Raw genomic sequence first — 24,097 nt, 5'->3', positions numbered from 1 at the left:
TCTCAGCCATTCGGTATTCCTCAGTTGAGAATTCTTTGTGTAGCTCTGTACCCCATTTTTTAATGGGGTTATTTGAATTTCTGGAGTCCAGCTTCCTGAGCTCTTTGTATATATTGGAGATTAGTCCTCTATCAGATTTGGGACTCCCAGAAAGAGTGCTGGGTAAATGAGATAGCTGTGTCATGGCCTCTTATGACTTATCCTTTCTACATTGCGACATGAGGTGACATAGTCAGAGGCTTTCTCAGATTCACGGGGAAAGACACAAACCCCACCATTTGCAGAGACTTGTCAAGAACCCCGGACTCCAGTTATCTACTGTGCATCCTCTAACATGCTTCCCCAGGTGAATTCTCAGACCCTGTCCGCCGCCGCCCCCCCCGTATCTCCTGTGTGTTTGTTCCCATGGCTATGTTTTATAACCATCACACAGTCTGTAGCGTGGGGGGGGGGAGACTCTGCTTTCCCCATTGTACCCTTCCACATTTATTTATTTATTTTGATTTATTTCTGAAGCACTTGAGTTGTTTTGAAGAAGCCAAGAAAGACAAAACTAGAAAAAAAAAAATCAATTGAAGGGAAAGGATGATCCTGCAATTTGCAAGCGGAGGAAGGGCTAGGAAAGAGGAAGAAAGGCAGGTAGAGGAGGAGTAGGGTGACAGTGTGAGTAGAGGGGACTTGGTGGCACTGGTGAGCAGGAGGGAACAGCTTGGCTGTAGGCTACTTCAGGGTACATTTACCAGGGCCTCCTGCTGAACCCCAATCATGAGTCCTCTCCCATGCTTCCCTGTGCGACTTTCCCAGTCCTGCCCTTCTCTGTATCTCCCGTGCATTTGTTCCCATGAGGCCTGCCTGCAGCAGGTACCAGCCTGACTTTCTCCATTATCTGAATTCTAACTCCTCCTGGAAACTGTGCTTAAAGGATGTTTTGCTAGTTTTCTTTACTTCCATAGCACCTTCCTTATGTTTGGTGGACAGGATGGATTCATGGATGCTCTTAAAGGAAAAATCCTCTACCTAATAAAACCTCATACATATTTACTGGGCACTAGTGGTGCCCTCAAAGAATGGCTCATTTACTACTGTCATCACATTCTTGTGAAGAAGGTATTCTCATTAATGCCCTCTCACAGAAGATGACTTCGGTACAGAAAGAGGTCACAAATAACAGACAGCAGAGCTTTGAGTTAATGCCCAGAGCTTGGCTCTGGTTCTCTTCTCCTATTGCACTTCCTTTCACCTGGGCAAACTAGAATAACAGCTCTTGGTTTTCCCATATAAGCGTCATAAAGAATGTTTTACCATGTTCTGTAAAATCCATCAGCAACTCAGTAGCATTGACATTCCTTATACAAATCATCCTCTGTGTGGACATTAGCAGACAAGAGACAACAGCTACCAGGCTGGCTGATTGGAAATTTAGTCATTTAATTTTCTCTGTCTCTTCACTGGCCTCGGCTCAGACTAGACAAAGCCTACAAGTGTGTAAAGGTCCTAGAACCATGGTTAGTGGTCTATTTGGTCTATAGGGAGATCACTGTAAACCTGTCCAAGAAAAATGCTATAATAATGGATGGGATGCTCAGGAAAGGACTAGAATGTGGGTGGGGACTATTTTAAAAACAAATAGTCATGGGTCTAATGTGAACCAATCATTGCGAACTGCAAAATTACAAGGTCATATATTTCTTTGTACCAATGACCTATGGCTCCTGCTCTGGGAGAGCTATTGCTATGTGCTATCGTGGTTGGGATTAAAATAGAGGGAGGATCTGGAGCCAGCTGCCAACTGACAAAGTGCTGCAGAGTTGGAAGGAAGTAGGATGGCCAGACAGTTTCATTGGGCCTAATTAAGGGAGGAAGTCAGGATTGGTATGATGGTGAAGTTCAGTAGAAGGCTTGGCATAATGTTTTACTTCCACTTTGCCATCAGGTCACATAGATAGGCAATAAAAACACCGGAGTGTTGAATATTAGTGCTTGCTTATTGCTTTTTTATCATCTAAACAACTTGGTGCTAATTTCTAACATTCAACATTTATGGACTTCCAGGAACTCATAAATGTCACATCAGGCTGCCTCCTGGTGAATTTTTAATCAAGGGGGGAGAATTTCAGCTACAAATAGACCAAGAATCAAGAAGCCCAATATTGATCGGTCAAAGTGGCACTTATGAACTTGAGGTTGAAGCAGTTTGGATAAAAGGATGCTGGGCTCTCTATGGCTCCAGAGGTTTTTTTTTTTTTTTTTCCAGGTGAATATCAGACATCCCCTCATAGTTATCGAGCAGGAGAGGCAAATACTGTGAGGTCAACTGGCTGCCCACACTCATAGCTATAAATATGAGAAGAGGAGTTGAATCTCAGGCCAACGCCAAACACCGTCTCAGATAATGCTCTGCACGCCTCTAGCCAATCCCAAAGCAAGTGCCACCTTCTTCTCCAGTCAGGGTAGCGCTTCTTGGCTGGGATGGATCAGGCCCAGCTGCTCCATTGCAGCTGTAGCTGGGATCTGGCCTCTGAGGCCTTGAATTGTCCTCTCAGAGATATAGAGTGACGCTTGTTATGTCAGAGATCACTCAGCCCGTGAATGATGTCGCTCCCTAATGCCAAGCCATGAATCATTGGTCTGTGGTACTGGAAAATTAACATGCGCCGCTATAAATAACTCATCTGTAATGGGCTGTCGTTGATGGCTTTTTGGAAAGGTTTGGCTCAGGAGTAAGGGTTTTAATGACTGTAATTGAAATTAGATGAAAAGCATCAGTATTGGGGCTTTTTTTTCCTGACCCGCAAGAGGACAAATTCCATCATATGTCAAAACAATTACGCTGTGTCAAACCTGAGGGACAGCATGTCGTGGCACCTCTCCTCTAGCACCTTCAACTGCCGTCTCCTGAGATGTCCCTGGTGAGTGACAGGGCATGGGCTGGCAGCTTCTCGGGCGCTGTTTCTTCACGAAGGGTTGTGGCATCAGAGAAAAGCAACCCCACCCAGCTCCCAGGTTGAAGCTATTATCAGCAGGAAGAGTCATTACTATTAATCACAAGGACTGTCCTTTGTACATCGGAATACAGTTTACACAGCCCTTTCACTTCCATTATCCCATTTGCTCCTCACCAGGCCCCCAGGAGGGGAGGTCAGATACAGGATCACTATTATCATCCTTGGATGGATGAGGGTATAGATGCTCAGAGAGGTGAGCAACTTGCCCAAGGTCACACAAAGGTAGGTGATAAGCAGAAGCTTGGAGTCTCTGGCCCAGAACACAGTCTACACCTAGTCCCTCCTCACTGTGGCCTAGTGGTTGGTATCAAGTATCTCTCTCCTCCTGGCTAGTTAGCCTGCTTTGGGCCTCCTTGAAACCAATGCTGCTCTGGGAGTTCTCAGCGCTACATTCTTAGGGAATGTCAGGACAGTGTAGGGAAAAAAAAATGTAAAAGTTGTGCCCATTTCATCAACTGATTCTAAGGTTAAATAGTTTTTTTTAAGAGTAGTCTGAGTTGCGAGAGACATTCTGAGGCTGCTGGTGAAGAGCATTTGAAACAGGAGAGAAGGTGCTTGAGGACTGTATTTTCCTTTTACTTCTGGTGCAGTCAAGCATTTCAAGAGCTTCATCTCTGATGATGCTGGCTGTCAGGATAGGGTTCAGACACTCACAAGGAAAGCCCCAGGATCGGGGCTCAAGGCCCTCCAGGATGCTCATTTTTCCAAAACCCACCCACCCCAGGCTTCTTTGAATTGAGAGCCAGTCGCACATAGAGACTGTGTTCTAGGAAGGATAGGCAGTGAAGTTACTGTCAAGCCATTGCACTCTGTGGTAGCTGCTGCCGGCCTTGCTCTCGGGAGACGAAAAACCTTAGAAGCCGTAGAGAGCATATGTTTCAGCCATTATCTTCTGAACCTCCAGGCCCCAGACAATTAGGAGCAGGAGCTGAGCCCACGTGTGTGCCTCCGGCCCTAATATCTTCTCCAACTGAGCTTGCGCCAGGGTGGTGGAGATTTGCAAATGAACACACAGCATACCTTTGTTCCTTCAGCATGTCACCGTTCCCCACCTGGAGACAGCTCCGTAATCCTCCTGTGCAAAAATAACAAGGCCCACATAGGATTGCGTACATGGTCTAATTACACGTAACAAAACATCTCCTCTCAGGAGAGAAGGAGTGTTTGGTAGTAAATTAAGAGATGCAAAACCACTGTGAGCTATGCTGATTAATCCTGCTCTCTAGCAATGGGGAAGGATCCTTGAGAAATGGGCTTGCAGTTTGATGATAATTATAAACCCACTATGGGGGCTTTTCATAGGCACCAGACTTTTGTGTTGGGAAGGGAGTGTGCCTGGATAGGAGAGCACAGAGTTGGAGTGGATTCAGTCAGTGTTGTGTTGACTGGATGGAAACTCCAGACCTGTTAGTACTTAGAAAAAGAACCACCGAATGAACCTGCCTCAGCCCCCACCACCTCCTGCTCTTGTCTCAGACAAAGTCGAGCCTGTGCATGTTGAAGGCCTGCTCCAGCTCTGCCTGCATAGCCTGGGCTGAACTTAACTTTCCTCATCCTCTTTGCTCAAGCCCACATAGCCACTCTGGGCTTCGGTCCACAGGGACCTTACTGATTAAAGGGAAGACAGAACAAACACTTCAGAAAAAAAGAAAAAGAAAAACATGCTTACACATAATTATAATTATAGCTGGGGGAGGGTAGGGGAGGGGGAAGATGATGCATGTGTGAACATGCATAGAGCTCTGTGGTAACTCCACAGCACTTAAACTTTTAAGTAAATGTTATTTGAGTTTGTTGCCTTGTCTCTTCTTAGCAGACTTCGGACTTTCTGAGCCTGTTTTTTCAACCTGCAGTTGGGCTAGTAAGCATTTCATTCCTTTCTGCTCTTAAAAAAACCATCATGGAGAAATGCCTTCATGATTGGGATAGATTGTGCAGATGTCACTTATTCTGCTATTAGCTGTGTCTAGCACATAGCAAGGTATCTACTAAATTGATTTGTAGACAGATGCTATGGAATGAAAATGCAGCCGTTTCAACATTTGGAAAATTCAAGGGATAGTTACTATAAATCACAGACACTTATGGAGCCAGCAAGATGGCTCACTAAGTAAAGGCACTTGACGCCAAATCTGGTGACTTGACTTGGATGACTGGAGTGTACATGGTGGGACAAGAAAGAATAGATTGCCACGAATTGCCCTCTGACCTAATCTCTATTTCTGTCTCTGTCTCTGCCTCTTGGACTCACACATAAGTACACAGACACATAAACACACACACACGTACAAACAAATAAATAATAAATGTAAACAATTGAACCATGGACTTTTAGTTGGGTTTTTAAATGAGAGAGCAAGAAAAAGCAGAGGGATAATCTTCACTCCAAAGACGAGAAAATCTGAGGAGGGATGGTTTATTTCCTTGGTTAGACTCTTCCAGTCACAGTTAAAGCAAATAATGTAAAAGATGGAGAAAAGTGATTAACGGAAGGAGCTTTGAAGTCAGAAGTTAGATACTCGGGGTAAAGGTTTTCTTTCAGGAACTATCTGATGGCCTCATGATATCCATGCAAAGAGGGGTGCATACAATGGTGGGACCCACACAAAGATGGTCACGCATACCGGGTTGGTGTTTATGTAAAGGTGGTCATTGTGCAAGGGCAGAGATACATGTAAAGTTGGGCATGCTTGCAAAATGGACGATATCCACAAGACAGGCATCTGTAAAAATGGACTTTTATGATAAGGTGATATGCACACAAAGATGTGCGTTTATGCAAGACTAGACATGTAATAAAAAAAGGGAAACCATGAAAAGATGGACATCTGTGCAAGGCTGGGCATCAACTCAAGGCTGGGTATCCTTGTAAACATGGATATTCGTGCAAAGTTAGGCGTCCATGAAAAAAAAGGGGGCATATATGCAAAATGGGCATTCCTACAAAAATGATGTCAACACAAAAATATCCATGGAAAGATTGAATTCACATAAGGATTTATGGCAGGTTGGCCATCCATGCAAAGATGGCATCCAGGAAAAGTTGTGCATTCATGTGAAGATAGGCACCTGTGAAACTATAGATTCACACTGAGATCCACATAAAGATGGGCATTCATGCAAGGCTAGCCATATATTTAAAGATGGGTGTCCATGCAAATTTAGGCAGCTATGCAGGGACATGCATTCATACAAAGATGAATATCCATGCAAGTGTAGATATCCATGCAAAGGTGGACATTCTTGAAAGAATTGCCACGCCTGCAAAAGTGAGCATTAATGCCAGGATGAGAATGCGAACTAGGACCAACACTGATGCAAAGATAGGTGTCCATGCACATGTGATTACCTGGCTAAAGATGAGCGTCTTTGTATGCATAGGAATCTGAATAAGGATAGGATACTAGCAAAGTTAGAGACATACACATACAGTTGGAGGGCAGAGTAGAAAGAACACACTCAAGTCAAGCTTAAACAGCAAATCTCGAATCCCAGAACCTCCAAATTCCTTTGAGGTGTGGAAACTGTAATAGTGAAAAGGGGGTGGGATGGGAATCAAGGGATTGCTCAGGAACTGGATTTACACCGTTTCCTAATAAAGCACACATCGAAACGCCCTATCCCAATCACCCACGGCAGGGTTTCAAGAAAATGGAGTCATTCAAGGACATCATCAGTCCTAAAGCAGCATCCCCGAGCCCCTGCAAAAGAGCATGTGACATTTCCAGGGGAGCTGCACTCCCCTACGTTTAACATGTGCACCTCCACAGCCTGTGATGTGTGAAGCTGGGAGGGGGAAAACACATTTCCACTATAATCGAGGGAACTTCTGTTAGAAGGGAGCTGTGTTTTGAATGTTTTAATACACAGAAATTGACACCCATCTACTTCCCTATTCAAAAGCCCTCTCTCTGGAACAGCATAACAATGCTTTCCCCTCTATGTTTTCCTTGCATGCTGCTGCTGCTGTGAAGCAAAGCCCTTCTGTTGCTGTCCTTTATTTTTACCTCCCTGCTTTGCAAATCCTTCTTTTTCTAAGACTAAAGTGCATTAGAAACTGCTAAGTGACTAAGGAATGGACCTTTTTGAGTCACCAGATCTGCCATCCCCTCCCCCCATGCGTCTTTGAGTCATAGCTGTTAACATTTATTGACACAATCTGGCTCTTTTGATTTAATTTCCTTCTACTTAGGGAAACCATTGAGAGAGAGTTTGGGGATGGGGGAGTTCACCCTAATCCTAGAACCGCCATCACCATCATGGCATCCTGTCAGAGAAGCTCGTGAACACCACAGGATGTGTTAAATCCTTATTCAGGGTTCATACACCCCTTTGTTTCTGCTGTCAAGTGATTTTTTGGGAGATTGCTTCTCCTCTGAATGTGCTTCTTATGTTCCAAATGTCCATCTGTACAAGATGGGCATCTGCTTTCTGAACGTCCACCTTGCAGTGAAGAGCGGAGAGCAGACTCAGGCCCACATTCTGGCTGACATCTTCAGAAAAGTTTCTTTGCCTCCTCTGAGTGTCAGCTTCTCATCTACACAATATGATGAACATAGAAAACCTGGATGACCATGGGATGAAAAATTGTGAAAATGGGTGAGTGTGCACTGTCAGTCTCTCTACGGAGGTGAATTAATATTTAATATTTCTTTTGTTTTGTTTTTTTTAGCTCCTACCTCTCTTTGTCTTTCTGTTCTCCACTCCCATCTGCATCGGATCATACTATTACCTGTGAATAGCTATCTATGGAACTGACATAGCAATTGCTTTTATTTTTCATGTGTTTGTTTTATTCTTTGTAGGAAGGCATGGGCTTGGCACAGTGCCTGTGTAGAGGTTACAGAACAACTTGAAATTGTTGGTTCTCTCTTTCCACCATGTGGGTCTCAGGGATCAAACTCAGATTGGCTGGGTGGCAAACACCTGTACTTGTCCAGCCTTCAGGATGGAGCATGGTTGCTTCTAGAGAGGCTGTATTGTGATAAAGACAATGGATTTACTTTTCATTGTATAATTTTTTTTTCTTTTGCAGTCCCTGCTATTAGCATGTATTGTTTAAAAATACTAAGGAAAAAAGTGCTGGGTTTGGTGGCACATGATTACAATGTCGGGACTTCAGAGGTAGAAACAGGAGGATCATTGCTAGCCTCAGTTGCAAAATGGATCCAAGGCTAGCTTGGACCACGTGACACTGGCTTGAAGCAAAATAAAACCAAAATTAAGTAGAAAATACAAGCTTAGAAATTCTCAATTTCTGATTTCTGGTCCCCTTTCCCTGCAGCATCTTTCTCTCACAATTTGCCAGTTCATATTCAACATGTAGAGAAAGGAAATTCTGTGAGTGTGGGGTTCTGTTTTGACGTGCCCAGTACTGACCACACGGCTCATTCGGTGCGGAATCGTACAGCGCTTCCCAATTTAAGAAGGTCTAGGACAGAGATGCCCAGACAGACATTTGAAAAAGGCTAAAAATATGTTAGACTCTAGTTTCAAAATAATGCTAAATGGATCATAGATTTAAATAAAAATATAAACATGCATATAAATGAAATAAACAATAACAAGCAAAAAAAAAAAAAAATCCACGTACAAGGAGTAGAAGAAAACAAGATCCAAGTTAAATAGGAGAGAAGCTAGAGCATGATTTTTTTTTTGCTTTGTTGTTTTTTAATTCCTAAATTATTTTCTGAGAATTTCATACTCGTTTATGATATATCCTAATCACATCTGCACCCCCATTTCCCTTCCCCACTCCCCATACTCCCCGATTCTTCTAAACTAATCAAAACCCAGCTCTTTTTAAAATTATTATTATTATTTTCTTTATTTACATTTCAAATACTATCCCTAAAGTTCCCTATATCCCCCCCCCGCCCCTGCTCCCCTACCCACCCACTCCCACTACTTGGCCCAGGCCTTCCCTTGTGCTGGGTCATATAAAGTTTGCAAGACCAAGGGGCCTCTCTTGCCAGTGATGGCCGATTAGGCCATCTTCTGCTACATATGCAGCTAGAGACTCAGGGGGTACTGGTTATTTCATATTGTTGTTCCACCTACAGAAAACCCAGCTCTTTTGAAAACATGGTGAGAAGATCCACAAACTCAAAACACAAGTGACAAACTTGAAGCATGTAGGGTACCTACAAAGGCTGCTAACTTCTTTTTTTTTTAATTGCATATTTTCTTTATTTACATTTCAAATGTTATCCCCTTTCCTGCTTTCCCCTCTGAAAACCCCCTATATCCTCCCCCCTCCCCCTGCTCACCAACCCACCCACTCCTCTCTTCCTGGCACTGGCATTCTCCTACCCTGGGACATAGAGCCTTCACAGGACCAAGGGCCTCTCCTCCCATTGATGTCCAACTAGGCCATCCTCTGCTACATATGCAGCTGGAGTCATGAGTTCCACCATGTGTACTCTTTGGTTGGTGGTTTAGTCCCTGGGAGTTCTGGGGTTACTGGTTAGTTCATATTGTTGTTCCTCCTATGGGGCTGCAAACCCCTTCAACTTCTTAGGTCCTTTCTCTAGCTCCTTCATTGGAGACCCTATGCTCAATACAATGGATGGCTGTGAGCATCCACTTCTGTATTTGTCAGGCATTGGCAGAGCCTCTCAGGAGAGAACTATATCAGGCTTCTGTCAGCAAGCACTTGTTGGCATCCACAATCGTGCCTGGGTTTGGTGATTGTATATGGGATTGATCCCCAGGTGGGGCAGTCTCTGGTTGGTCATTTCTTTAGTCTCTACTCCACACTTTGTCTCTGTGCCTCCTTCCATGGGATTTTGTTCCCCCTTCTAGGAAGGATTGAAGTATCCACACTTTGGTTTTCTTTTTTGAGTTTCATGTGGCTTGTGAATTGTATCTTGGGTATTCTAAGCTTCTGGGCTAATATCCACTTATCAGTGAGTTCATATCATGACCAATTTCCCTTATGGATATCGATGCTAACTTCTTAATACATGCAGTTATTAAAGAATTACTACATTAAAGCATCTAAACTGGAAAGAAACATGCGCCAAAGAAACAAATAGGCCTTTCAAAGAAAAATGCATACAAATAAGCACTAGACAACACAGAGGTTATTGATCAGACCAAACTAAAACTGTACTCCAGACCCCCTTTTTCACCTGTTGGGTTGGCAAAATTCATCTTTCATGGGATTGCAGAGAAATAGGCGCCTCTATAAATCAGTGGTAAGTAGAATGGCCAGTCTCCATGGAGAAAAATATCTAGCAAAATCACGCATTTCTCCTGGGAATCTTGCAATTTTCCTTGATGAGATTTACCCTGAGATGTGAACTACTTATGATTTCTTTTAAAAAAAATATTGAGACATTATTTGCTGCAACAAAGAATTGGCATCAACTTAAATTCCCTCTATAATAGATCTGCTGAATAAGTTTTGGTACATTCTCCCAACAGCAAACACACAATGTAAAAATGAATGAGGAAGCTCTCTGTGAATTGATCTGCAATGATTTCCAGCAAGTGTTATTAAGGGCAAACAGTAAGGTGTGAAAGAATACAGGTAGCGTGTTACTTTTTTTTTTTTTTTTTTTTGTGGAAGAAATAAAGAAACATACGTCCTGACACGTACTTATTTGCTTATTTTTACACACACAGACACCAAGGTGGAAAGCATGACTCAGAAGCTGCTTGGAAAGCTTCCGAGTGGGGGTGTGGAGGAGTAGGGTACCAGGGATACGGATGGCAGTGAAACTTCTCTGAGTAGACCTTTTCATCTAATTTTGACTTATAAATCATATGACTGTTTTATGCATGCGAAAGTAAAATTAAATCAAATCAAGGCGATGAATGCCAAACAGATCTTAAAGCTGCACACAAGATGAAACCAGAGAAGGCAGCCATGTATTAACTTTACAGCATGACGCTATGGAAAATAAAGAATTTCAAAATCTTTCGAATGCAGTACCCTGACTGTGCATCCTTATTGAGTCATGGTGTAAGGAAAAGCGCCTGTAAAGGCGTCTTGAACGGCTTATTAAAAGAAGTTAGGAGCTGGCTTGAGGGGGTTCCCCCTGGCTAAATTTGAAATAATGTGAGCAGCTAAAAGAAGTAGTGATGGCAAGAGATTATAATACACCACAAAAGGAGAGAGCTAAGGAGATACTAGAAATGTAAAAGTGTAATTCAAGTCAGGTCTATAGTCCTGTTAATCCTATTACGCCTGTGTCAGTTTCCTGGCTTCATACTGTTCTCTGTAAAAACCAGGTTCTGGGAACGCTTTCCTCTGTTAGTTCTGCAATGTTTGGTGGGTCTGTCCTTATCTCAAGATGAAAAAATGTTAACAAAACTCTGTGTGTGTGTGTGTGTGTGTGTGTGTGTGTGTGTGTGTGTAAGAAGATAGTATTCTTTATAGAATGCCATCTTCTACATATAGAAAACTATAATCTCATTAGAAAAATCATCATTTGCAATCACTGATTGTGGTAAATGTCATCAGGAGATGCTAACACCATTTGGAGAAAGCACTTTGGGGAGGGGTATTCCACTGTCTCTCTGTGTAGATTAATAAAGAGACACACCGATATGGAAATAAAGATACTTGGAACTTTGTGATATGCTGGTCTGGAGGAGGCCCCTGAGGCAGTGCTTACACAAGAAACATGTTAAAAAAAAAAAAAAGGAACATGTAGTTGAAGTCAATTAACAAAGAATTTGTAAGTTTAGTTTACTGGACATTCTTTAGTAAAACTTGCCCCAAATTCAGAATTATCAACTCCATGAATGATGAAAAAGAAACTAAATCAATGTATTATTTGCTTATATGAAAGTTCTCTTATGCAATCCAGTGTTCTACACAATAAATCGTTCCTAATAAAGAAGGAAAACAAGGAGTTGGAGAGATGACTCAGCCATTAAGAGCACATATTACCCTTCCAGAGGACCCAAGTTCAGTTCCCAGTGCCCACAGAGGGTCTCCCATAACTGCTTCCAACTCAAGCTCCAGGCAGTTCCTTATACACTTGGTCTCCAGGGCACATATTTGTATATGGAAATACCCATGTGCAGAAACACATAATTAAAAATAATAAAAATGAATCTCTTAAAAATAAAGAAAAATAGAATTCAAGCAAAGGAAAAACTAAAAAAAAAACCTAGTTGAGAGACTGATTTAGATTAAAGAGACTAATGAGAATGACAATGGCGTGCTTTAGATGTTTTTTTTTTTTTTATTGGACTCTGGATCAAACAATGCTACAAAGAACATTATTAATGCACTTGGGGAAATTTGCATATGAACAATACATTAGATAATATTATTGTGTTAATATCATGTGAGCTAAGAGGCTTGAGAATACAAAAATCACTGTGCTTATGTGGGATAATGATCTCCTTAGAAAAAAACATCCTCAATATTTCAGGGGTGAAGTGCCGAGATATCCACAGTGCATTCTTAAGTGGTTTGGTGGAGGGGGAAGTCTCATACACATAGGGCAACACTTTATCAGTCAGGATGAGAGAAAGGCACGAAAGTTTCCACTCCATTGTAGGTTTTGCTTTTTATGGGTTTGAATTTTGTTTAAAGTAAGAACTTGGGGAAAACATAAGAATTAGAAATCAGCTCATCTACAAATTATTTCTTTGTCCTAAATCCAGGTTGAAATCCCTCCTTTTAAATCTCAGCAGAGCCGACTTGAAGTCTAATGGCCTAATGGTGCCAGGGCCTACAAGATCAGCACAGAGGGCTTGCCACACCCTGGCACCTCTGGAATGTACTGCTAAACCAGTAGGGGTTCAAGTAGAGCCTGCTTATCACTGAATCTAAGAGGGTATCTGACAGCGTGCTCACTCAGGCTGCTGAGTCTTTGTGCTTTACAGAGTGAATTGAACACTCGCATCTAAAGGAGATGTAATAGGGTGGGTTCAACAGCCAGAACAGCCCCAGACACCATTAAAACAGTGCTGAGATTAGAGTTGGCTATTATTTTGTTTACAAGCAGAAAGCCGCTTTATTACTTACTTTTTCTTTTTTATTATTAAAAGTTTTTAAATTTAAATGCATTTTGATAATATTCTTCCCCTCCCCAAGCCCTTCCAGATAACTTCTCCATTCCTACTCACTAACTTCAAGTTCTCTTTCAAAAAACAAACAGAGAAACCAATATAACAGAGCCCCAAAAATGAAGAAAACAAAATAAATTACCCTCCAGTAAAGATAAAACAGGGCTGAGAAGCCCTTCAAAAATTTTTCAACATCCTTAATCATCAAGGAAATGCAAATCAAAACAACTCTGAGATTCCACCTCACACCAGTCAGAATGGCTAGGATCAAAAATTCAGGTGACAGCTGATGCTGGCAAGGATGTGGAGAAAGAGGAACACTCCTCCATTGCTGGTGGGATTGCAAGCTTGTACAACCACTCTGGAAATCAGTCTGGCGGTTCCTCAGAAAAATGGACATAGTACTACTGGCAGATCCAGCAATACCTCTCCTGGGCATATACCCAGAAGATGTTCCAACAGGTAATAAGGACACATGCTCCACTATGTTCATAGCAGCCTTATTTATAATAGCCAGAAGATGGAAAGAATCCAGATGTCCCTCAACAGAGGAATGGATACAGAAAATGTGGTACATTTACACAATGGAGTACTACTCAGCTATTAAAAACAATGAATTTATGAAGTTCTTCGGCAAACGGATGTATCTGGAGGATATCATCCTGAGTCAGGTAACCCAATCACAAAAGAAGTCACTTGATATGCACTCACTGAAAAGTGGATATTAGCCCAGAAACCTAGAATACCCAAGATACAATCTCCAAAACAGAAAATCAAGAAGAAAGAAGACCAACACGTGGATACTTCATTCCTCCCTAAAATAGGGAATAAAATACCCATGAAAGAACCTGGGGCACTGCTTGTGGACGTTGTACATCGTGGTGCGCACTAGGCTCCGCACCACGATGTACAACGTCCACACGCACTCACCTGCAGAGTTCATTATACATTGGTCAACTACTCCTGAATGTGCAGCCTGCCCTGGAGTGGTTGATATATACAGTGTTACTCCATTGGAGAAAAATGATTTCCCCTCTCCCAGCAGACAAGCAACAGTTCAATTGTCAACCTTTACTCTGGTGGCTGAGTTTCCATCCATCCTTCTCTCCACCTATTAAATATATATATTATACATATATATGTATAAATTATATATATTATATATGATATAATAAGATGAAACCCAAACTATCACATTAAAGTTGGACAAGACAACTTGACAGAGGGAAAGAGCCCACAAAAATCCAAGATCTGCTCATTTGAAGACTCAGGAGTCCCCTAAAACACTAAATTATAAGCCATCATATGTATGTCGAGAACCTAGTGCAGAGAATTCGATATTTTCAAGAGGTACATTTACACTGGCCACTTTTGGATCATTACATCATGACTATGGAATAGTCAAAGAATAATCCTCTACTGTTTAAAAAGCCAGTAACCCACCCATTTCACAAATATACTTTTCTTTTGTTGTGAAAAAAATGTATCAAAACAACTGAAGGAGGAATCAGTTTATTAACCTACAGGCTGCAGTGCGGGCAGGAACATGGAGGTAGAAACTGAACCAGAGAGGGTGGACGAATTCTATTTACTGGCCTGTTTCTGCTCAGTATCTTTATTATATAGAGCAGAACTACCTGCCTGGGGCACTGCTCACAGGGAGTTAGGCTCTCCCACATCAACTAGCAGCCAAGAGATGCCCCATAGATATGTCCATAGGGTAATATAATAGAGGCAATCTCTCAGTTGAGGTTGCTTTTCTGTGTCAACCTAACAATCAAGAATAGCCATCACATATGTTCTAGATGTTTGCTCCATTACTGGGGCTACAGGATCAGTTCCAGTGAAGACTGACACTGTGTATTTGGGAAGCTCTGACTGCTGAAGGTGGTTATGCAAGAGCTTGTGAATCTGCCCTGGTGACTGTCCTATTGCATCCCCAAGGTCTGGCACACATAACCCCAACCAGGAGGAGAGTCACGGATAGAAACTCCTTGGTGGGAGAAACTTTTGTTTTTCACTTATAAAATTGTTTTGTTTCCATTTTGAAAAGAAATCAGGAACTGGAGCTCACAATAGGGAATGTGAGGAGTGTAAGTTTTCTGAAAGTCACCCTAAGTTACCTTTATTCTCTTTTCATAAGATTAAAATGACCATCCCATCTTTGTTTATCTGACACTTTCCTGATTTTTGCCTTGAAAGTCTTGAGTCCTAGAAAACACTTAGTCCCGGGCAAACATTTATCCACCCATTGATCTGCTGACTTCTATCTCAGCATGTTCAGCTCTGAGGTATTCCGCATGAGGAACAAGTCAGGTGAAAGGCTTGCTCTGAAAATCAGAAGTGGATGCAGAGAAAAGAGCAGGATGAAAGGGGCATGTCCATTTGTCTACCTTCTATGTAGATCAGACCCAGGAAACAAATTCCAGGGGCAGAGTAGCCACTCTTTCCTGCCACCACCCCTTCCTTTCAGGGCTGTTCCTCCCTTTCTACCCAAATTATAGCTTTCTTCCTTGTTTTATGTCAACTTGACACGAGCTAGAGATATTGTAGAAGGGGGAACTTCAGTTGAGAGAATGCTTTTGTCAGATTACTCTATGGTGGAGCATTTTCTTGATTGATGATTAATTTGGAATGGCCAGGAACACTGTGGGCAGAGCTACCCTTGGATTGGGGATTCCAGGTGCTATAAGAAAACAGGTCAAGTAAGCCATGGGGAGCATGCCAATGAGAAACACTCTTCTTCTATGGCTTCTGAATCAGATCTGCATCCAGGTGCCTGCCCTGAGTTCCTGCAGTAACTTTCTTGGATGATGGACTGCAATCTGTAAGATGAAACATACCCATTATTCCCCAAGTTGAATTTAGTCAGTGTGTTTTATCACAGTGATAGAAACCCTGACTAATGCATGGCCATGCTTCAGGCCCAGGTGAAATCTTCTTTTGTCTTTTAAATCTCTTCCCATCTGTTCTACAGGAATGCTACATTCCCCTAGCCAAATGAACTAGTTCTTACTGTCTGTGTGCACATGCAGAGCAGACAATAAGAATTAAAAACAGAATTATTTTAGAATTGGGAAACGCCTTCACAAATGTGGAGGAAAACTGAAGGTTTACTCATGTACGCATTCATTCATTTCCCTCTTCTGTTTATAACAGTGTACCAAGAGCGGTGCCAGACATTAGAGAACCCAAATTACGAGCTGATCCTGAGCCCATCTACCCACTGCCAGTCCAGTGAGATAGGTAGACACACCTGGAGCTAGCCTGGAAGAATGTGCCATGGCAGACCAGCAGTAGCTATTGAGTACCTTATGAGTGTCAGACAGGAGCTAGGCAATTAAGGGTGACAGTAAGCCCTGTTCTCAATTTGATGTCTAAGGCAGTTCTACAAACACACGATTTTCAATACCACATAGTAAAAGTGCTGTGAAAATGTACAGCAAGGGTCCTTGAGGACATAGATGAGGGACACTGAGCAAGGTCGTGGGGGGGTTGGGTGAGTCAGAGTTCTGAAGGACATGGCGCCCAGGTGACCAGTTGGAGTTCTGGGAGAAAGGGGTTGAAGATAAGGGAGAGGGAGAGAGAGAGAGAGAGAGAGAGAGAGAGAGAGAGAGAGAGAGAGAGAGAGAGAGAGAGAGATATCTCGGCATATCACAGGTAAATTTGGCAGAATAAGTCAGCAGGGCTTCATGGTTGGATGTAGGTGTAGGGTGAACACATTTTTTTATTTTCCTGAGTCTTCTAGGAAGTACTGTACAGTATGCTGCCTTGATATCCACTTAGTTTCTGTCCACTAAAGAAGTTGGGTAAGAGGTTAGGCAGGTTCGAAAACAATTCTGAGTTGACTGTCAAAGAGATCTTGTAACTGAGGTTTCCTGAACTATTGTATTCCTACCAAAAGCACCAAGAAAGGCTTGAGAAACACAGACTAAGAGTGGTTACTAAGTTGCATGTGTGCATGTATGTGTGTGTGTGTGTGTGTGTGTGTGTGTGTGTGTGTGTTAGAAAATGGAACATATTTTAGCAAATACTGCACAGAGTCATCTTGGGAAGAGTTTGTGGCATGAGGGAAGCAGGAAGAGGTTGCACGTAGAAAGAGTATTATCTTTATGTATTGCCCACAGCCATTCACTTAACAGTGGTTAAAGAACAAAATCAAGTTAAAATACATTGATGACCTGCCTTCTTATTCTCTCTATTCAGCATGGTCTGTGTACCTTTGCACTAACACACACACACACACACACACACACACACAGATTTATTATGTATTTTGTCCACTGTGATGGATTCGTCTGGGCTCTCTATATGCAGGTTATAAATTCTTGTAGTAAGGGCTGCTGTGGACCTCTGCACAAGGCTTTAAATATACCTTGACATTGACCTCTGGGGATACAGCCTCAGTGGCCTGGTTAGGGGGAGGAGAAGCAAGACATAAGCTCCCTGCCTCTCTTCTGGAATTTCTCTGAGCTGGAAGATGAAGCACAGAGACAAGCTTCCCTTCTGCTTTTACATCTGGACCAGGGACTTCCCGACACAGCCCTCAATCTGCTCTCTGCTATATGCCTCCCGCACACCTGCCTGAAGCCATGTCAACACCTCTGGGGGGAGTGCCCCAGCAGAAGGAAGCTCTGGTGCGAAGTCAGGGTCAGTTATGAGTCAGAAGACTGGCTTTGGATGCTCCAGTGGGAGCCAGATGAAGAGAGGACAGCTACTGCTTTTGCTCTTGGATCTCGTGTGAGTAAGGAAGCAGAACTCATGGGTTATGAAGGTGATAGTGTCTCATGTGTATCTTGGGACAAGGTATCAAGAACTCAGACTCCACCTGGGGCTCATGGGTGGCCAAGGGTCACCAAGTGTCTTACCACCACAGCTTTAGTCACAGCACCACCTACAAAACACAAGGCACCTGGCTAACTGTGAAATGATTGTGGCGTGGAGGTGTGGGCTATCCACCTGTATCCTTTCAGTAGGTGACACAGCAGAGGAAATGTTAAGTCCTCACAAGGCTAGTAAGCGGTGGTTCTAGGATTTATTCCCAGCATGTCTCGGAGGCTCATTTTCAGTAGGTAAAGCAGCCCCTGTCAACACTGGATTTCATGTGGTGACCCTAGGCCCTTGGTAAACTGAGAACAGAGACTGTGCCTTGTCATTGCTACATAACACTATCTTGTTGCCTGTGAAACAGCACTGATCTTTTCATTTCTTTTCACTTAAATCAAGTTGGATGTCTCTGTGAGCCTTTAGAATCGGGGGGAGAAAGTGAGACGCAGGCTGCAGGCAAGAAGGTCCCGTTAAGAACTCCCTGGGTTCTTCTGCAGACCCTGCCAGGGCTCGCTGCCAGATAAACAGCCTCTCAGATTTCTCACGTGTTATGAGGCATTGCAGATGACTCTGTATAATCAAATATGCCATTCCGCATCTCATTTGTAATTTCACAATTTAGCTCTCCGCGCCATTTAAGCACATATAGAGCCTCCAGAGAAATCCCTATTTTTTTGGCTAAAGCTTTTATATGTAAGCTTTGTGCTGATTTGGGTCTTTGCTGTGTCTAATAAGATTCTTGTGAAGTTTTCTCACGACGAAAGGCTTTATAAAATTTAAGGAAGCATGGAAAGAAAGCCCTGGCTGGTTACAAATCAAGGTAGGCCTAAGAAGCATCAAGGCAGGAGCCTGGATGAAAAGCTGTATGACTGTCTCTTTGTCTATTTCTTCTGTGTCTGATGTGACTGGCTCTCTGAAGAATGGTACCGTTGTTCTACAGTTATGCAGTATTTGACTATGTACAAACATTCTGTGTGTCGTCTTTGACTTGAGCTTCCAACTTCTCCATAATGCAGGTGATTATTCTCTCTGTCTTATGGATGAGGAAAGTGGGGGTTTGGAGAGGTTAAGTGGCTTACCCAATCTATGAAGCTCACCATAATTAATGAATAAATTCCACAGCTGCGAATCAGAGAACTTTTGGTGGGAATTCTATGCCATCTACTGACCCGGTTCACCTTCCTGGCAGTAGTACTTTGGATAAGAGGTTCTCAGATGAGATCCTCTGATGGATTACAGTATCTATTTAGTTCTTGCTTCCAGCCATACCTCTTCATCCCTACTTCTACCCTACCAGGCCTGGCGATTGCCCTCTCGCACTTGGATCATTTTTGGGAAATCCCAATGTATAAGAATCAGCCAAGAAAGACTGAAGGTGCTGGGAGATCAAAGATAGGCAGAGAAACTCAAGGATCTACAGTGAACTATATAATGGTTGCAAGGACAGGTGAAAATGTCTCACGAATGGTAACGAGGCAAGAGGGGTCTTTTCACCAAGGCAGGAGGAAGTGACTTCTATGTTAAGCTAGATAGAGCTGGCTTAACAGCCCTCAGAGCGAACCTTGGCTTCCTTAGAAAACCTGTCACGTAGAGCACATGTCAAGACACAATCTGGGCTTTAATCCAGCACTAAGTGTTCAGCTGACTATTTGTTGATTTTGTTAGCTTGATAGGGTTTGGAATGCTTACTGGGAATATCTGAATGGGCAGACAGTAGGCATGAAGAAGACAGCTACAATCATTTCAACCTAGATTCCTACAGCCAGTCTTAAACCATTGTGTCTCTTTCTGGTTTTACTTGTCCGGGGTCTAATCCCCACAATGCATTCAAATGATTTCCTTAAATGAAAAACTTTGCTATGACCCTTTTCTGCTTTAAAATACTTCACCTGTTCCAATGATCTTCAGAAAACACCCAAACTTCCTAGGATGCCCTCTAAAGTCTGCATGAGTTGGGACTGTTTATTTTCCCACACTGTGACTTGCCATTCTCACCCTCTGAAATCTGGCCCCTCTCCTGTATCAGACTCAGTTTGGGGTCTTTTCCCTCTTGTTAGGACCCACTGTTAATTCCTCCCTGCTTCTTGCTTTTCAGTAACTAGGTTTCATAATTTGAGTTCATTGCAACCAATTTCAAAAATCTATTTATAACATTACTATCATCAGTCACAATACGATCTGGAGTTCATAAAATTCAGATATTATCTCCAATTGGAATATGATAGGTATGATGGACGGTGTCATGACTTGGAGATGCTAAGACACTCAACCACTTTCTTGTCATGGGCAAGTGGTAGACTTAGAAGTCACATTTGGAAATCTCATATTTGAGTGGCCACACAGTCATATGGACTGCTTGACTTGCTTGCTGGTTCCTGTGAAGTGTTTTGATATTTAGGTTAAAGCGGTGTGGAAACAGGCTCATTGTATGGACTAGAAAGACTCCATGAGAAGTGGTCCCAAGCAGATGGAGAAGAGGCAAAGAGAAAGCAGAAAAACAATCCTGTTGAACCACCAGCCTCAGGGCTCATTAAGCCCTTCTAACCAATCTTTTATGGATCCCGTCTTCCCAATAGACAAGAAACAAGTCAGATGGGATTTGTGTGGCAAACTTTTACCTGCAGGGACCTTACCCCTAGAGAGAAGAAAAAAAAATCATTCCTGGGTGGGGTTTGCTGTTGACTGCTGAGTCATGGGGGCAGTTCTTTCTAAGAGTAATTAGAATTGTCACTCTCCTGGGGAAAATATTAGTGTTGCCTTAATGGTGTGAATGCCAAGGCTAATATGGCTCTGGTTAAAACTCCCAACATGCTAAATGCTTGTCCAGGCAGACCTATTCGTTCCTTTATTGCTTTCTCGTGGCACTTACTTGGCAACAAGAAGTAGCTTTCTGGAGGAGGTCAAGGAGGACTGAGAAGTTTCTCAGGGGGTCAGGGGGGCAGTTAATGCTAAGCCACTTGCGAAGAAGGAGGAGCTGTCATGTATACAATGTAACATATGTACATGTTAACACATCTATAAAAACCAATAAATCTTTAATAAAAAAGAAACAAACATTAGATTTGCAAAAATAGATGGAGTTAGAAAGTCAGAACCCAGACTAAGAAACACAAACATTGTATGTTGTCTCTCTTAGGCAGAGCCCAGCTTTTAGTGTTTGTATGTATACATGTGAATGGGGGTGAGTGTGTGAACAGTCTGAAACTAGGAAGGGGAAAGGAGATTGAAAAAAAGAGGTATCAAAGAAGATGGGGAGGGCACCAGATCATAAGTCAAGTGAAAGTGGAAAAGATGCCAGGAGGGTGGAGGGTCAAGGAGGGTCTAGGGTCTCAGGAGAGAAGAGGAGAAAAGAAAATCAACAAAAACAAGTCTTGTTTGAAAATTACAGAGTGAAACGTAATGCTAGTTGAGTATTAAATAAATGGTAATAAATTAAATTTTAATAAAATATTATTTTTTACATAAAAATTTAATTTGACTACTAAAAACAGGAATAGATACCAAAACTGTGAAAGGCAGCTGTATGAAAATTCACACTAATGAACTTTTAGGACTTAAAAACTGAGCCTGGAGATGATGGGAGAGAGGGAAGAGACTGGGGCCACTCCTAGGTTTCTGGCTGGAGCTCCTAGGTGGATAACTGTGTCATTTTAAGAGCTTCACGGTACTCAGAAGCAAGCTCTTTCCTTCTCTCTTTCCTCTGCTTGCTTTCTTCTTCTTTCTGACCAACAATCGGCATCCTTCAGAAAACCTGGGATTCGAGATGTCTTCGGACATTGGAACCTGGAATCTTGATGGTACAGATTTGGAGGCTCTCAGAACATAGATGTCCATCGACCCTGTGGGGAGGTTGGGCTCCTGTGGGAGAGAGCAACAAAAGAAGAGTCTCACCTGAAGTGACTGACGGTGGCCGGCACCTTCTAGAGTCAAAAATAGACACAGGAGAGAGTGAATTTCCACAGTCGTAATTGGGAAGGCAATGGGGTGTGTCGAATACAAAGGGTGAAACGAGGACGAGAAGAAGAAAAGTGGCAACTCTCAGACAGAGGAGCGGTTAAGAGTCTGGGAGAGGAGGAAACAGATTAGCCAGGGGTAGGACACTGTGGATGCAGTGACTCTGCCCATGGTCCTTGGAGAAGCTCTCTCCAGGATTGAGAGATCTTGCCAGGTGATGTCTGGTGCCTATCTGAAGGCAGCCACATTCCCTGGAAGAGCACGGACCTGGTTAGGCAGCTACTCCAGCGTTGTCTGGGAACCCTCACAAAGCTCTCATATCAGGAATGAATGTTCTGATAAGCATCTTGTACCCCACCTTCCTTTCCCCAAATTCCTTGTGATGTTTCTGCCAGTCTTTTGGTGACACCAGAGAAAGCAGAAGCTTATGATTCTTTGGTTCCCCCCCCCCTTTTTTTTTGGTGAGGCCACTTGGAGGACAAAGTCACAAGTTGACCGTAGAGTTAAGAGTCGCTCACTGTTTATAGCCTGTGTACAGTTCATGGGTCTCCGGGAAAATGAGTCCGTTCTCCTATCTGATGTTGCATGACTGTCTCATTAATCAGGGTGTCCAACTTTAAAGGTTCCTGTAAGGTTTAGACTTATGACCTTTTGAGGTGCAGAGATCAGCAGTTCTGAAAGGCGCAGAGTCTCCCACCCAAGGTCCTAAATACCTTCTTAGTCCTGCTTTAACAGGATGTTCAACTCAGTAAAAGTTCACCTGCCATGGATGCCAACCAACGTATGACCCACAGCAGCATTAACATTGCCTTTGAGATAGATAGAATTTACACACTAGACCCACCCCAGACAAGTGCATCAGCAACTATGTTTAACAAGGCCCTCCCAACACCCCTCTGAGGGACATCTAAGTACATTATTATCTGAGCACCCAGACCTCCCCAGTGTCCCTGTGATGGGTAAACAAGATGGTTTCGAAAATCAGACTCGCTGATGTAGAAATTGGAGAAGGCAAAGGAAGGCAGTCTGACCTGCTACAAACTGCTGAATTATGCTGAACCATGCAAAGTCTATCCTTGAAATTCCAACATCTGGGTGCCAAGCGTTCAGGCTCCTGGAACTAGTTTTGGCTCATGACTGGGGCAATGTTCAGCTAGGCTGTCCTCCTATGCCTGGATCCTGGGGAACAGATGCTGGGCTGCTGATTTCTGTTTCTTAGCTGGAATGTTTGCCAGCACTGCCTGGACATGCGGGTGGAAAGAAGGGAGATTAATCCAGGCACTAAGTCCTATTATCAAAGGCAAAAATCCAGCCCTTTTTTTCCCACACAGCCCCCCAGAGAGATAACATTAAGGGGGTGGTTCCTGGCCCTGTATTATTCTAGTCTTGGTAAAGTTGTTTTCTTCACCCCCACACCTATGTTCAAGGTTAATTCTGTGTTATTTTCTCCCTGCAGGCCTGCACCGAGGTGCCACAGGGAATGGCATTTAGCAGTGCCAAGCAGGGGAGTCAGAGAGAGCAGCAGCGTTAACACCACATGGTAACTGGCTGAGTCGGAGGGAAGGAGGTCTCTGTTTTTATGGTGTTAACTGAAGAAGGGAGAAGCTGCAGGTGTTGAGGGCACCAGCTCAGCTCCTTCTCAGGAGCCTGGAACACCAAGGCTGCTAAGGGCTGTTTTCCTGCCATGGAGATTGCACTAGAAAAGGCGTGGAGAGAGATCGAAGGTACTTGGTTTTAGAGAAATGAGGGCCCCTGGGACATAGGGTAACTGCATGGGGGGCGGTGGGTTGGACCAAAGGAGTGAGTGGGATGCTTGCTTCTTATGACAGGTCTTTACCTGGGTTGAGAAAGTTGGCTGTGCTCTGACCTCTAGCCCTCCTCCCTGGGTAGGACCACGCTAAACATTCCTGCCTCTACCCCACGGACCATGGAAGTCAGAAACAAGCCATACACACAGAAAGGCAGCGTTGGCCTGTGCATCAGGAGTCTGAGCTGCTCTACGCAGTCACAACTACACCTTCCCTCCCTTTAATAGACTCTGTTTTCCCACTCAGCATTCAATCTCGCTTCTCTCCTAACAAATGTGATTTTTATCTTGGCTAGAAAGACACCAAGTTAGACAACATAGCTTGACAGACTTTCTTGCAAGTCAGCCACAAGAAGTCATCAGGACTGGCTGCTAAGAAAGTCATTTATGGGCAGAGAGTCAAGCCCTCTCTCCCTATGCCCCTCACTCGCCATCTATCTATCTGGCCATGTGTGTGTCTGTGTCTGTGTGT

This window comes from Mus pahari, chromosome 10 (genome assembly GCF_900095145.1).
Source record: "Mus pahari chromosome 10, PAHARI_EIJ_v1.1, whole genome shotgun sequence".
Taxonomy (NCBI): domain Eukaryota; kingdom Metazoa; phylum Chordata; class Mammalia; order Rodentia; family Muridae; genus Mus; species Mus pahari.
The sequence above is the reverse complement of the archived record's forward strand: the minus strand, read 5'-3'. Positions refer to the sequence as shown.